Raw genomic sequence first — 15,465 nt, 5'->3', positions numbered from 1 at the left:
GCGGTGCTGCAGTGAGGGAGGATGCGTCTCATTCGTCTGTCTCCCCTCCCCCGGCCAACGGTCCTGATGTGAGAAACTGCGGTGTTTGCGCTGCATCATTCGCTTTCCTGCCGCCCCTTGGCTCTCATCAGCTGTAATCGTATTTCACCTGCTACCTTAAATCAGGAAGCCTCTGCTGTGCCTCACTGTCGGGTTTTGTTGCAGCTCTTTACTCTATTTTCAGGCATTGTTCTTGGAGAATGACAGAAAAGAACAAAGAAATCAATCATTCTTTTATACATTTATCTAATTATTTTTTTTCTAATGACGTGAATTAAGAGTAATGGTATGGGACACTGCAATTTTTAACTTTTGCTAACTTAATTTATTAAAAGTAGTGGTATTTTATTTGTCTAGCAGATAGCCTACTGATAAAATGTAACTTTTATATATATATATATATATATATATACAGGGGTTGGACAGTGAAACTGAAACACCTGGGTTTAGACCACAATTAGTATGCCGTTTGGCCTCCTTTTGCAGCCAATACAGCATTATTTCATCTTGGGAATGACAAATACAAGTCCTGCACAGTAGCCAGAAGGATTTTGAGCCATTCCTTTCGCAGAACAGTGGCCAGGTCACTATGTGATGTTGGTGTATGAAAACATTTCCTGACTCGCTCCTCCAAAACACCCCAAAGTGGCTCAATAATATTCAGATCTGGTGACTGTGCAGGCCATGGGAGATGTTTAACTTTACTTTCATGTTCATCAAATCACTCTTGTCACCAGTCTTGCTGTGTGTATTGGTGCATTATCATCCTAATACACGGCACCACCTTCAGGGTACAATGTTTGAGCTATTGGGTGCACATAGTCAACCTTCACACTCTGCTCTTATTGGTGGAATGTGTGATCAGTAAAGACTGGCCACCAGGCTGCATAAATATAGCCATGAAACCTCCAACACTATATTGGCCAGTGTTTCAGTTTCATTGTCCAACCCCTGTATATATATATATATATATATATATATATATATACACTGCGGGACCAATGAATGCTTGAATCTGATTGGCTGACGAACGTTCTAAGGTGTTATTTTTAGGGAAACGTACAGTAAACATTCCAGGCAGGTCTTGAACGTATTGGCCATATCACTTAAATTATTTCAGTTATTTCAAAGGTCCTAATATGGGATTATTTTTGTGCCAATAAGAATGAACGTAACTTTGTAAAACTGAACGTAACTTTCCAAGAAACGATCAAAAATATGCCACTGCAAAAGAAGAAAAACACAATGAAAATGAAAAAATGAACTCAGTCGCACGAAATTAACATGCTCTTCAAATATGCTTCATTCTTTGTTAATGATTTTCAAAGAATCGTTTTCGCGAATCATGGATTATGAATGCGTTGCCACAGCCTTTGCTTACGCTTCGCAAATTTTCGTTTGCTGTTTTGGCACAAACCTCTCGTGGGGGCGGGCTTAACAGCGATCTACTCTGATTGGCTAATGAGCTTTTGATGGACAGTTGCTCTCTGACCTGGAAGCACAGACAGTGACGTCAGTGGCGCACATATTGGAAAGTTGTTGCGGTGTGCAATACGTCGTGCTTTGTTTATAGAAACTATCAGAACTGTTGCACACTGTACATGAATAAAACTTTTATCGATGTTATTGATTAACGTTACTTTAGCAACACGAACTTACTTCAAGCTGCCCTGAGGGACAAGCTGAGGTGGAAGATGATGCCGCTCCGTGTCTCTCCTGGGAGCTCATCTTTAGAAACTAAGAGACGACCGTAGGTGAAATACTAATGACATTAATACTTAATATAAACAAAGCACGATTGCACACCGCAATATGCGCGCCACTGACGTCACCGTCTGTGATTCCAGGTCAGAGAGCAACTGTCCATCAAAAGCTCATTAGCCAATCAGAGTAGATCGCTGTTAAGCCCGCCCCCACGAGAGGTTTGTGCCAAAATAGCAAACGAAAATTTGCGAAGCGTAAGCGAAAGCTGTGGCAACGCATTCAGAATCCATGATTTGCGAAAACGATTCTTTGAAAATCATTAACAAAGAATGAAGCATATTTAAAGAGCATGTTAAATTCGTGCGACTGAGTTCATTTGTTCATTTTCATTGTGTTTTTCTTCTTTTGCAGTGGCATATTTTTGATCGTTTCTTGGAAAGTTACATTCAGTTTTACAAAGTTACGTTCATTCTTATTGGCACAAAAATAATCCCATATATCCTTACAGCCTAAAACACCAAAATAAACAAACCCCACAACGTCATTGGCCAAACAAACAAATACAGTAAAAGGTAGAATAAAAAGGACATTTAAGTTTTATTATGTACGGAAAGCACATACTCGATTTCTCCCGCTCTCTCTCCCTTACAGATGCACGCACATGCTGTTTACATACACGGCTAATGTTGTTAGCCCTACTTAGACAAGTTTTTCAGTAAAATAATTTAGCAACTTATAAATACTACATGAGATTTCTCACAAGCAAGGTAACAATGGCGCTGTTTCTTCAGAAAATGAACTTGACGTTTGACTGTATTCGCTGCTGCCGAACACTGTTGAAAGACGCACAGATTCAAGAAAAAGAGGTAATTCACGTTTAATCTCTCTCTCTCTCTCTCTCTCTCTCTCTCTCTCTCTCTAATAAAGTTATTAACTACATTATGCTGCGTTCACACTAGTTTTTGGGATTGACAACCGCATTTACTTACAGGTGTGAGTCTTGAAATGTCCCGTTCACACATCAGCTTACAAAGTCTCGAATATGGTCTGTATGAACGTGCAAAGGGAGTCAAGCCCGGATCCTTTCCGGTAACTATAGCAACAGTGACCAAAGTAACATGGCGACATCCATAAAACTTAAAATTTTGTCACTTACTGACACAAGTTCATTCATCAAACCCTAATTAACCGGCAGCAGCTTTTATATTTGATTCACACAAAACAGACGAGACCACTTTTTTACATCCAGAGATTGGATGTAAAACTTCCAGATGACACACAGCTCATTTCTCTGTCACTGTAAGGGGCCGTTTACACTTTTTTTGGGACTGAAAACGCATAATTTTGAAAATGGGTTTCAAAGAGAAAGATTTTGAAAACGACACAGTTATTGTGTCTGTGTAAACACCCAATAGAGGAATCTGAAAACGGTGATGTCATGCACGTGCATAGTATGTGTTAGGTATGTAGACATGCGCAGTATGTGTTATTTACGAACGGCGTGCCAACTACTGGCCTGGTACACGTAATAAAGTGTTTTTTTGGCAATTTTTGCATCATGTGTAAATGTGAATCATTTGGAAAACGTCATGTATATGTTAAACTTTTTTTAAAACGCAAGGGAAAAACTTCTCAGTTTTTTTGACTACATCATTGTCGTGTAAACATAACCGGTAGACGCGCGTGTGAGGCAGAGCGACTCTCTCGCTTTGAATGACGTGACGGACAACTAGTTGTCAGTCCTGTTCTGTTCACACAGCGCTTGTTTACAGGTGTGTGTTTGGTTATAGAATGTGGTTGTCACGCCCATAAATAAACATACTGCGTGTGAACGTAACCATATTAAAGATTCATGGCTGACAACCATGTTTTGCTGCTGTGTGAATGTGGCCTTAGTCTGCTATCAACGGCTCAAGCCTCTGTTACTAGGTCTAAAATGACATTTTGGAATTAGCAATGGACTCATTGGATGAGATAAGAAATTAATCCTACTCACAATAGCGTTTTAAGTACAAAAACCATGCGAATGCCTTGAAATATATCATCTGATGGATGTCTTGATGTGTGGTAACCATGTATAAGTGGAATAATTGACTCCAATCCATTGACTTATTCGAAAATAATGCACATCCGTGGTGTACCGCTGCATCACCACCTCGGGAGTGCATTATTTTCTAATAAAGGCAACGGCCGTCGTCAATTATTGCTTACATGCAATTTTTATGGCAAGTTATTAGTAAACTAATTGTGCAAAATCCATTGATGGTTGGTAGATTTTGGGCACATCTATGCTTTTATTTTCCAAACTCACTGTCCAGTGACGGTAATATTTATGGGTGTGCCTTTGTCTAAAAATCAAAAGACTCTCATTGTAAGAAATTAAATCACCACCTCATAAAACACTAACATTTTCAGGTAGGATCAAAGGGGGGCATTTTCCAAAAGCATTTTGAACCAACAATTAACCCTTTACAGTGAATTCGATTGAGAGGTGATTTGTCCAATCATACTGCTGAATCTGCCATTTTGTCCGATAAACAGCCCAGACAGGAGAGTGCATTAATGTTTGTGGAAATAAACTGTGTACTTTCAGAAGTTGAAACAAGATACCTTCTGATGTTCATTCATGTTTATTTTGTGCTACAATATCTAGTAAAGAAGAAGAGATGATCGGTTCTCATGCCGCTTGAACTGAGGCACTAGCGATCGTCACAACATATTAAAGAGCAACAAAATGGTATTTATTGTTTGAATTTCTTTAAAAAAGACCATTTTAAAGCTGAGACTTTGTTTGATACCAAAAGTAATCTGCTTTTTCTCGTCTGTCAACACGTTGTCATTGTCCTCTTTGCACTGCAATGTATTTTTCACTGCATGAGAACAGATGTAGTGTGAGAGCGGCATGGTTTGTTGGTCGTAGAATCAGTAACTAAGGTCGGCGGGTCTTTGTAAAGGGTCAGCTTCGCGATTCTCTCACGATTAATTTTATTTTAAACAGCAGACCAAATAATCTTTAATAGATTCACACTACTTATTAGAACACATTATCAGAGAGTGGAACTGTTAAAAATCAAACGTGTACCCCTTTCCGCAGCTGGAAAATCCCTTGATAACTTATTCTCTGGTGCTTTATATAACAAGACGTATTATTCTTTTCCATTTAAAGCAGACCGTGAATATCACAACACCCACATAACACGAAGAGTCCAAGTGACTAGCTCCGACTCCTTGACCCATCCTGACAGGCTTTCCCAAAACCGAGCCAGAAACTAGCGAGAATAAAGAGGTGGAGTGATGAGAGATGAGAAATCGCTCTCTCTTCTAACAGGAAAGGAAGCTATTATACAAAAATCTTCTCCCAGCCAGGGCCACAATAAGACCCAACGGTAAGACATGCGGTGGATGGGGCAGTATTGTTCCCCGGCCCCCTCTCTCTATTATGGCTGTCAGCCGCTCTCTTTTAATGTGCCTGTTTTGAGGGAGATTAGAGCTGGGTGATGGGGGGCGTTTGGCCGGTCGTTCTGGGTTCTTTGAGAAGCTTCTGTGTGGTGATTGTGAGAGCTGGGCTATTCCATTAGTGTCAGGATGACTGGGTCCTCGCTGGAACAGCCACACAGAGCTCCGCTTCTCTAGTCAGCAAGCAGGAAATTTCAATTGGACCAGCGGCCCCATCACAAAGGATCAAACGTCGAGTCCGCTCTGGCGTTAATGCCGGAGAAGAATGCAATGACCCGGTCTGTGCTCGTCTCGAGGCGAGAGTGGAGGACTTCATCTGCATACTTCCAGTCTCTGATGGTATGCAGGGGTATAAAAGCTTTGAACATTTGTAATTCTGATTCATTTGGGCATATTTCAATTATAATGTCAATTTGTGCTTATATAAGAAACATTTCTATCTCTGTAGAGGGCAGTGTTTCAGAATGATACAAACCAGTAACTATACACAGTGGTTTCCAACCTGGTGGTCGCTGAAGATTTAAAAGAGGATGGGAACTCATGGTACATGCTGTCAATTTATTTTTATGTAGACCTCCAAAGTACGTTGTGCAGCCCATCTTTGTGGCTAGCTGTTTATTTTCTTTATAAGAAATCCAATTGCACTCCCAAATATGCTTTGATAGACATTTCAGTGAACCCTGTATTTTAAGAAAATCCATTTATAAAAATGGTGTGAACATTGTGACCATTTAATGTTTTTATCTGGGACAAAGTCAAAGCTGAATTTGTCTTGTCCATTTGGTGAAGTACCTGTAGGCAAACACACTTTTGAGAATGGAGAATATGAAATGTTTTGCTATGCATGATTTAAATGCTTCCTGTTGGGCAAGGCTCCATGGTTACAAGGCTGTTGACACTCAATAGCTGATGCCTGTGAGCCGGGAATCTTCTCGCTGACAGCTGCTTGGCAAATACCACTACGTTGTGAGGAATGGGATGGGTAGAGTGGTGAAAAAAGGGGGTGAGAAAAAGAGGTAGTTTAGATATGAGGCTAGTACCAAGTGCACTTAGCCTTATTAACACTTTTTGCTATTGAGTTTGCCTCTTAGACATTCCTAAAAATAGAAATTGGAAAGTCATTTACTCACCATCATGTCATTCCAAACCCCTATGACTTGCTTGCTTTTCATTGGAACACAAAAGGTGAATTTTTTTTTTTTTTTTTTTAAAGAATATCCAAGCCACTTTATTTAATATAATGGGGACTTTATAAAATAAAAGTGCTTTGTAAGACTCAAACGCTAGATTTCAAATCCTCTGGAATCATATGAGATGTTTGTGTGAGAAACGGCAAAGTTAAGATGTTCCATTTACTGATAATCTTAATCCTGTTAGCTGTTAACTAGATTGAGCAAATTAAAGGGATAGCTCATTCAAAAATTAAAATTACCCCGTGATTTACTCAAATCAAGCCATTAGTTATATTTAAAAATGTCCTGGCTCTTCCAAGCTTTATAATGGCGGTGAATGGGATTTAAGATTTTGAAGTCCAATAAAGTCCATCCATCCATCATAAAAAGTACTCCACATGGCTCCGGGGGTTTAATAAAGAGAAGAAAAATATCCATATTTATAACTTTATAAACCATAATTTCTAGCTTCCGCTTACTCATATGCACGTTCACGAGAGAGTGACATTCGAGCAGATGATGTAGGACATATGCAAACGTTTTGACTAACACGGAAGTGCAGAGGAGAGTGCAAAACAAAACACCAATCACATACTGGTACAAAATGAGGATTTGGTTTCCCAAAAGCATTTTTAGCCAACAATGAACCCTTTGCAGTGAGTTTGACTGACAGGCGATCTGACCAATCATACCGCTGAATCTTCCATTTTGTCTGACAAATCATGGAGTAATTTTAATTTTTGGTTTAACTATCCATTTAAGCTGAACTTGAATCAGTTCAGACTGATATGAACTGACTCATCCAAACACCTAAAGTTGAAGGGGTCATGACATGGATTTTTTGTTTTAGTATTTTAATGTTCCTTGAGGTTAATGTTTATGAATTTCTTATATATATAACATTTAATTGCGTTTATTTTTGTTCACATTTTAATTTTTAATCAGCGCAGTGTTTAAAAACAACAAAATACGCTAGGGCTGGGTAAACAAAAAACGATTTCTCGATTTTAATAGATTCTCATTTTAATGAATCAAAATCGATTCTTAAATCCCAATCGATCTTTTGGTCTATGCTGTTTTCAGTTGATGAATAAACGGTGCATAGTGCGTCTTCCTTCCAAAATAGCAATAGTCTAGGCTTTGTGTTACTTTTGTTATAAAACAAAGTCTCAGATTTCAAATTCTATCCATTTCATTAGGAAATTCAAGCAATAAATACCGTTTTGGCGCCCTTTAATGTGGCGTAATAGATCGCTGTAGCTCTTGTGTACTCACCTGTGCGTAATCAAACGCATAGGAAAACGTTCGTGACAGTTCCGTTTTAGTTTTTAATCCAGTGCTGTGCTGCTATATTGGAGCGCACTCGCCACCAACTGGACAGGAGTGGGAATTACAGCTACAATTTTACAATAGGTCACCCTCAGTGCAGTCCGTCAAAATGATGGACGGCCTTCAGATTTTTTCCTTCACTGAAAAAAATAAATAAAAAATCTGTCAATGACAGAGAATTTTTGGTTAACGCAACCTCTGATATATATATGTGTGTGTGTGTGTGTGTGTGTGTGTGTGTGGAAAAATTATTTTCAACCCTTATTCTGACCCTCTGTCTAAAACAACTTGTTTTAATGGTTCAGGTTCTTTAAGGCTTGTCACTAATCGGCCACTGTTATGATTGGCTAACGTCATTGCATAGGAAACCGTATCAACGCCCCCTCGCTATTGCACGTTAAAGTTTTGACAACATGATTTAAAAAAGTCACTTCCAGACAAAGCATAATAAAATTATTTACTTACCGTTTGTGATGCAGCTGCAGTCAGATCTAGCACCGCTTCATCTTTCAACAAATGTTCCTTTGTGAACTCTCCATGACACTGTGCCTCGTTTACAAAACAAAATTCTCCAAACAGTCCTCTGACACAGTCTGGGATGCCATTTAAAAATAATCTATCCACTTGTTCCTTACGCTGGGATCCTTTTGATATCTGTACAAAGATGTGATCAAGTCGTTTAAACCAAACAAGTCAAAGCGAATGTTCTTTCACTCCATTGCTCCTACTGACAACAGACTCAAGCGTGTGACTCAAGTCAAAAAGCGAACGTGCATCTGTATACTGCATCTAGTCTAGACTAGATAGCAGCAGTGATTGTAATTTCTTTTTGCTTTTGATGCAACGCAACACTCAGCATATTCAAGTGCCAGCCGTTAAGCACCTGAACGACAGTGGGCGGGGCCTATGGTGAGAAGAAGACTATTCTGACATCACTGACATCACATTGCACCTCAGATCCAAACTAACAGTTTTCTGAGGGTTATAAAACTTGCAGGATGTATTAAGCATACAAAACCCAATCTATATCAAAAGATCAAGGTAAATTTGGTTTATCATGTGATGTCCTCTTTAAAATAATTTTTTATTGAATCGTGACAACTTTTTTATTTTGGAGTTTGACAGCTCCAGTCTTCCACTTTTAATACAGTATATCGAAAATAGTGGCAAGGATATTCTTATTCCATAGAAGAAACTGTTTTGGAACAGTGTGAGGATGATTCACAGTTTCTTTGATTATGAAGAGCTCAATGTCTGAAGGTTTGATGACCAGCTCCTCAAGGAGTAGAATGTCATAATGAGGATCCATTAGGAAAGCGAAATACCTACGCATACAGACTCGACAAAGGGCTCTTTTACAAGACCCTCAAAGCCAGTAGAAGAATAATGGTTTGACTGTGAGGGGGAACCTCTGCGCTTTCCTATTGCCATTCTCAGTCTTCCCCTTGCACAGTCTACGCCTCCACAAGTTCTTTCAAATGCTAATTTATATAGGGGACAGGAATGAGGGGGGTAACGTCCAAGCTCAAACTCTAGTTGTAGATCCTTTCTCTGACCGGTAATCTTTCAGAGGCCTTTTTGGGGACGGAGACATGCCAGAAGGCCAGCGAGCTCTTTCCTGGGCTTTACAGGAAACAATCTGCATAGAAATGTAACCTTCAGAGACACAGGAGAAAGGAAAGGTGAGAAAAGTATAGCCGATGACTTAAAGCGCACGCTCACGGCTCGGCTTGGCTTTGCCTGGCTGCCCCCGTAGACCCTGAAGATGTACAGCTTGTCTTGTGACAGGTGCTATTCCCCACGGGAACCGGGCCAAGACGGGCTGTAATGCGGTGCGGAAAGTGCTCATTAATGGTAAAGGATTTCTTAAACTCGAGCATGAATTCTTCAGTAGATTATTCATGCACCATAAGCAGTGTTAAATGTTAATTGTGTTGAACTTTTAGAGGATATCGAGTGTTTTGACATGGGGCCAGAGGGTTCACGTCCACGGCACAGGGCGGCTCTGGGGCAGCTTAGCTCCGGGACGGCTGCTGTTTTGTACAGTGGTGTCTGAAAATAGCACGTCGTGTTTTTAATCCCTTCCACTTGACTGGACCTCTTCTGCCTGGCTGTAGCTAAAGAAAGGCTTTTAGACCATTTTAAGTGCATCTGAAGGCATGCATTTATAGATTCTTTGCAAAAAGCATGCTCTGTTTTGACTTTATAGATTTTTACATCCTGCCAGAGGCTTATTGACTATATTTTGTTTATATGCAGGTGGTGAATCCAGTTGTTATTGCTTCTATTTCTCCAATATTAGACGATGTTGCCACAGGGTTTGCAATCATTAGATTTCTTGAAAAAGAATAACAATGAAGGAAAAGACTCTGAATGAACTTTTTTTTTCTTTAGTCACACTACATGTTTTTATTTTGTTTTGCCATCTTTATTAATTGATTGAATAAAGGACATTTCATATTTGCTGTTGAGTGAACTGCTTATCTAAAGCAACACTGTAAAAGTGCCGCCACTATAGACTATTTTGTTTAAAAAAAAAAAAAAAAAAAAAAGTATATAAATGCAAATAACTAAGGTAATTTGTCACTGTATAGTTATAGCATGTGCAGTGAAATTCAACAAATTCCATCACACATCATTTTTGTTGTTGTTGTTGTTGTTGTAATAAGATCTACTTCATGCATAATTATTAAACTTTATTTTTTTTAAATTTGTGATGTACTACAGTACGTTATAGAACCCTGTTTCCACAACTTAACAGGGAGGAAAAACAAGACAAAATGGTAATTGCAACTTTTTATCTCAAAATTCTAACATTTTTGTTTTTCTCGCAATTGCAAATTTACATAAACTCGCAACCGTGAGGGGAAAAAAGTCAGAATTGCGAGATATAAACAAGATGATAACTTTTTTCCTTAACTTCCACCTTTAATATTGCAATTCAAAATTCATGCAATGAGAGAAAAGTCAGAATTGCAAGTTTATATTACAGTGAGTTGCGAGTGTATATCACAATTCTGAGAAAAATAAGTAAAAATTGCAAAACAAAAACTCGTAAATCTGACTTTTTTTACTCAGAATTGCAAGTTTAAATTTTTCGCTTGCAAGTTTTAATCACGCAATTCTGAGAAAATTCTGAGAAAAATAAGTCTAAATTGCAATTCTGACTTGTTTCTCAAAATTGCAAGTTTATATCTCACAATTCTGAGAAAAAGTCAAAATTGCTATATATTTCCTCAGAATTTCCTGTTTAAATCTCGCAATTCTGATGGGGTTTTTTTTTCTTGCAATTGCGAGTTATGCAATTCTGAAAAAAAAAAAAGTCACAAATCTGAGATAAAGTCAAAATTGCAGGATTGCACAATTCAGAGGTTTTTTTTTTCTCTCAATTGCAAATTTATATCACACAATTCTGAGAAAAAAGTCAGAGTTGCAAGATGATAACTCACAATTCAGATTTTTCCCCTCAGAATGTCCACTTTAAATCTTGCAATTGTGAGTTTTTTTTTTTTTTTGGCTATTGCAAGTTTATATCACAATTCAAGGAAAAAGGTCAGAATTGTGAGTTCATATCACAATTCTGAGTTTTTTTCTGACAATTGCGAGTTTATATAACAATTCTAAGAAAAAAGTCAAACTGCAACACACTGTATAACTTGCAAATCTGAGGAAAAGGTCAAAATTGCAAGATAACTCACAACTCAGTTTTTTTTTTCCTCAGAATTTCCACTTTAAATTTCACAATTCTGAACTTTTTTATTCTCTGAATTGCGTGATATAAACTCACAACTGTAAGGGAAAAAAAACTAAAACTGTAACTATCACAATTCTGAGTAAAAAAAAAAAAGTAAAAATTGCTCGCAATTCTGACTTTTTTCCTCAGAATTTCCAGTTTAAATCTCACAATTTTGAGTTTTCTCATAATTGCAAGTTTATATCACAATTCTGACTTTTTTCCTCAATTTCCACTATAAATCTCACAAGAAAAAGGTCAGAATTGTGAGTTCATATCACAATTCTGAGGGAAAAAGTCAGAATTGCAAAATAAAAACTCACAATTCTGACTTTTTTCCATCAGACTTTCCACTATAAATCTCACAATTTTTAGTTTTTTTTTTCTGGCAATTGCGAGTTTATATAACAATTCTAAGGAAAAAGTCAAACTGCAAGATGCACAGCAAAATAAAAACTTGCAAATTTGAGAAAAAAGTCAAAATTGCAAGACAACTCACAATTTAGACTTTTTCCCTCAGAATTTCCACTTTAAGTTTCGCAATTCTGAGTTTTTTTTCTCAGTTATGAGTTTACATCTTGCGATTCTGAGAAAAAAAAGTTAAAACTGTAACTGTATCAGAATTCTGAGTAAAAAAGTCAGAATTGTGAGTTTATATCACAATTGTGAGGGGAAAAGTCAGTATTGCAAGATAAAAACTGACAATTCTGACTTTTTTCCTCAGAATTTCCACTTAAAACTTTGCAATTCTATACTTTTTTTTTTTCTCAGAATTGCTTGATATAAACTCACAACTGTGAGGAAAAAAAAACTAAAACTGTAACTGCATCACAATTCTGAGTAAAAAAGTCAGAACTGCAAAATAAAAACTCACAAATCTGAAAAAAAGTCAAAATTGCAAGATGATAACTCGCAATTCTGACTTTTCCTCAGAATTTCCAGTTTAAATCTCACAATTTAGAGTTTTCTTGTAATTGCGAGTTTATATTACAATTCTGAGGAAAAAAAAGTCATAATTGCAAGATAAAAACACAATTCTGACTTTTTTCCTCAGAATTGGCAGTTTAACCTGCAATTCTGACTTTTTTTTCTCAGAGTTTGTGAGTTTAAAGTCAAAATTGCAAGATGTAAACTTGCAATTGCGAGAAAAAAGTCTGAGAAAAGGACTGTGAGAAGTCAAACTTACCTTTATTAGTCTTTATTCAGTGGCGGAAAGGGGTTTCCATAGTATCCTAAGGTACAAAAGCTAAAAGGTACATCTTCACACCTTATTTTGACAGTTTCTTTCTGTGAGTATACTATATGCATTGTGTTTTTCAATTTTCAAGGGCCCTCAGCGCTGCACATTTTCGGTGTTTACCTTGGAGAAGCACTGACATAATGAGATTAAAACCCAGATAATGTCCATCTGATGCCACAGAAACATTTGCCTGGAGAGAACTTGCCTTGCCATTACACAATCTCTCCGTCTCCTGATCACAATCTCACACAGCCTGTTACTCTGATTGTGAACGAGACGCCTAACAAATTGCTGCCATTGGCTGTTTTGTTAATTAGGTTCAAATTGACAACTGGAGGAGATCACATTTAAAAATCAAGCATGCCAGCTGCATCTGGCTTGTCAACCTCATCAAAGTCAGATAAGAGACGCCTACGTTTCCCTACAATGAAACGGAGCATCTGATCGTGCCAGAGAGGCTTGTGGCTTCAGGGCTCTGGGTAATTAAGCTAGCTAATAGTGTGTGACTAATTAGGATGATAGCTCATTCTTCTGAGCTCTTTTCACAAAGCAAACAATGGCGCGGTGTCTGCGACGAGCTCGTCTTTTCATGTCAGGTCTGCTTTTGTCTTTGCACTGGATTTGTTGGTGTCTCTTTAACAGCTTCCAGTACAGAACATTCTCACTCTTGCAAGAAACGCTCAACCCGAGATGTGGTCCGCTGGTTTTTGAAAGCCCGTTGGCAGGGAAACACTACTACCATTCAAATTTTTTGACGTGGATTATATATTACATTTTGTTCTGAGCAGGTTACACTTTGTTTGTCATGTCCCTGCCAGCTGATTGACAAATGTTAATGTGCCTTCATACGAGGCTGGCTGCAGTCTTCCTGCTCTCGTTCCCCATCATCCCGTCTAGAGAGGAGGTGACGGGAGGTAATTGAAGCGGGAAGAGTTATTCTGCTAACCGCTGAAGTGTGGCGAGGACTTTCAGAGGCTGCCACAAGAGGCCATTATGTCATGTAGTGTTTCTGTGCCGCCAGCTACCGTGCTGACGGCTTTGAAAAATGAAAGAAACTGAAGGAAAAAGACCTCAGTTTTACTGACCTTCATATATATATATATATATATATATATATATGTGTGTGTGAAGTCGAATGATTTAGCTCAGTGGGAGCCTTGGTGTTTTGCGATGTAGAGCTCATTAGTCGCGTGTACTTCATTAGTCTGAGTTTTGCTTTTTGATTGCTGAATGAAATTTCAGCTGATGATTTGTGCTTTGGAAAATTCAAAAAAAAAAAAAAAAAAAAAAAAAAGAAAAAAAAAAAACAAAAATTGTACAATTAGAAGTGGGGTCTTCAGGTTCATTTAATGCCAAATGCATACAAGGCAGAAGGTTGTTACCTTAATACCCTATTTTTTTTAAAATCATATTTTTCATTATTAAGTTAATATTAGTTAATAATTTAGTTATTTAATTATTTAGATTTAAACAGTTAATTAATTTAGTTATTTATTGATTTGATTCGTTTGTTTACTTATTTATAATCACTTAATTTTATATTCTATTTTAATTGACTAATTATTTCCTTTTCTTCTAATTATTTACCACTTATTTATTTATTCTTATGGGTTTTTTATTAATTTAGTAATTTTATTTGTTTACTTATTTATTTGCTTATTAACTTTTTATTTGATCCATTAAATCTTATTTATTGTATTGTGCTATATATATTAGTAACTATTACATATTTTATTCACGTATTAATGTACTTTTATTTGCAATTTATTTTATTTTTACTGGTATTATTTTTATTTACTCATTTACTTTTTTTTTCATTGCAAAGACAGAACAAACTTGCGAATGTGTAAGCTCTACATATTTTTTATTTTATTTATTTATTTACTTCCTCCTTTCTTATTTGCAATGTATATTTATTCTTGTTATTTTAGTAACTATTACATAGTGTATTTATTTTATTTATTCATTCATTTATCCATTAATTATTATTTACAATGTATTTTATTTATTCTTATTAGTAATTCTTTATTAAAATTTTGCTATTTTATTTTTAGTGATATTTTTAATTTATTAATTTACTTTTATTTTCATTGCAGAAACAAAACAAACTTGCTAATGTGTAAGCTCCTTATTTATTTATTTAAATAAATAAATAAATAAATAAGGAGCTTACACATTAGCAAGTTTGTTTTGTTTCTTCCTCTTTTATATTTATTAACTTATTCATTTTTATTTATCCATTAATTATCATTTACAATGTATATTATTTATTCTTTTCAGTAACTATTAAATATTGTATTTTTTATTTATTTTTTATTTATTCATTGATTTTTATTTTTTATTAATTATTATTTACAATGTTTTTATTTACTCTTATTAGTAACGGTTTATTACATATTTTATTAATTTATTAATGTACTTTTTTCATTTTATGTATACGTTATTTCATTTATTTTTCTGTTTATTTACTATTTTACTTTTACTGGTTTTTATTTATTTATTTATTTACATCTTTATATTTATTCACTTCATTTTTATTTGTCCAGTAATTCTTATTTACAATTTATATTATTTATTCTTATTAATAACTATTTAGTACATATTTTATTTACTTATTCATTTGCATTTTTCAGTTTATGTATACATTATTTCATTTATTTTTCTATTTATTTGCAATTTGTTTTATCTTTACTCATACTATTTTTATTTACTTAATTGATTTGTATTTTTCATTGCAGAGACAGAACAATCTTGCTGTGTAATATTTTATTTATTTATTTAATATATTTTTA

General features: G+C 36.0%; 1 protein-coding gene across 13 annotated transcripts in view; it reads right to left on the bottom strand.

Annotated features, from left to right (window-relative positions):
* The window catches only part of LOC127156276 (kelch-like protein 25), a 56,464-nt gene continuing 40,999 nt past the window's right edge, over nt 1–15,465 (bottom strand). For 7 of the 13 annotated variants that reach the window (XR_007825700.1, XR_007825712.1, XR_007825702.1 and 4 more), the window contains 3 exons: nt 8,166–8,354; nt 7,647–7,840; nt 1–231 (listed from right to left, as the gene is read on the bottom strand). The gene's annotated coding sequence lies outside the window, so the exon portion shown is untranslated. Of the gene's footprint in view, nt 232–7,646; nt 7,841–8,165; nt 9,357–9,422; nt 9,523–15,465 lie in introns of all 13 variants that reach the window. The other 6 variants (XR_007825703.1, XR_007825704.1, XR_007825706.1 and 3 more) reach the window with 4 other exon arrangements.

This window comes from Labeo rohita, chromosome 25 (genome assembly GCF_022985175.1).
Source record: "Labeo rohita strain BAU-BD-2019 chromosome 25, IGBB_LRoh.1.0, whole genome shotgun sequence".
NCBI classification, from domain to species: Eukaryota; Metazoa; Chordata; class Actinopteri; order Cypriniformes; family Cyprinidae; genus Labeo; species Labeo rohita.
The sequence above is the reverse complement of the archived record's forward strand: the minus strand, read 5'-3'. Positions and strand labels throughout refer to the sequence as shown.